A 1407-nucleotide genomic window follows, 5' to 3' on the forward strand; every position below is an offset into this window, starting at 1 on the left:
GCTCCCAAGCGCAATTCCATGGGGTTTGCTCCCTCCCCATGCCCGGGGGCAGGTGAATCCCTTTGGATGTGGCAGGCACTGACCCAGGGGTGCAGGAGACCCCTCAGAGCAGAGCTGGAGCTGAAGATCTTCCCTTTAAACCCATTTTCCCCCCAGCACAGATCCTGGCATGACCCTGTTCCCTACTTTCTCCTTGTTCCTTGGCAGGGCTTTCCCAGCTCTCCTGCCAAGGGAGCGCAGATTCCCTGCTCCAGACATTTTCAAGGACAGCTCCTGGAACAAAGCCCCTCCAGCCCTCCCCGGGGTGACACCCGCGTCCCTCACAGGGACAATTCTTCAGGAATGAGCGGCAGCTTCTTGCGGGTCCGACAAAAACTTCCCTGCCCTCCAAAACCCCCCGGCGCTGCACATTCCCACCTCCAGCTCAGCCAGGAATAAGCCGAGGAGATTTTGCTCCTGTGGCTGCAAACACAGCGATCCCCCAGGGCTCAGCTGTGGGAGACAACCCGACCTGAAGCTGAGGGGGGAACAATGATGGAAAATAACCGGCCCCAGCTCCCGCTCCTCCCCAGCTCCCCGTTCTCCCTCCCCGAGGCAGCCGGGGCGCGGCCGGAGCCGTGCCGGGGGCGGAGGCAGCAGATGGAGCATTCGGGAGATGCAGATTTTGGCTTTCCGTGGGAGCACGGAGAGGTGAGGAGCGGCATCGGGTGTCCTTTCCGTCAGGATGGAAACGCCGGGCTCAGGAATTATTGATGGAGCTGTGGGTCAGGACCTGGATTTGCAGCATCCCTGGGAACTCTGGGGTGGCAGACGTGCACAGGAACGGCCCAGGAAGGGATCCAATCACACCCCAAATCTTCTCTTTTTGCTGGAGCAGCTCGGATTTGCTGTATTTCCCGCAGGAGTTTGCAGAGGAGATCCACTGGTTTTCCTGCTCAGGCCATTAGGAAAATCATGGGATGCAGTGGGAGGATGGGCTGGGCTCCCAAAGAAACCTGGGAATGTGCCCGTGCCCACTGAGACCTCCTGCACAGCTCCTGATTCCTGAATTTCCCCGTGTTCCCAGGGAAACCTTCCCTGGCCCCTCAGCTGATCATTCCCATGGTTAAGCTCCCTCTGTTTGTATGGAATTACTGGGGAAGGACTGGGCAGGCTAAAATCAACATCAGCTTTTTATTTCTGCAGAAAGATGATCTTCAAACACAACCAACTCATTTTTCTGGACGCTTCCATGGAAGGATCATTCCATTCTCCAGAGAAATGAGCTCTCCTGTCCCTTCCCAACAGCAGGAAGTGAATCCCAAGGCCAGGATCCATCCCAGCTTTAGCCTGGGATGCTACAGGAGCCTGCAGGTTCATCTCCAATCACAGTGACAAGTTTTGGTTCCTAATACAAACCAGGTTTTA

This window comes from Prinia subflava, chromosome 10 (genome assembly GCF_021018805.1).
Source record: "Prinia subflava isolate CZ2003 ecotype Zambia chromosome 10, Cam_Psub_1.2, whole genome shotgun sequence".
Taxonomy (NCBI): Eukaryota; Metazoa; Chordata; class Aves; order Passeriformes; family Cisticolidae; genus Prinia; species Prinia subflava.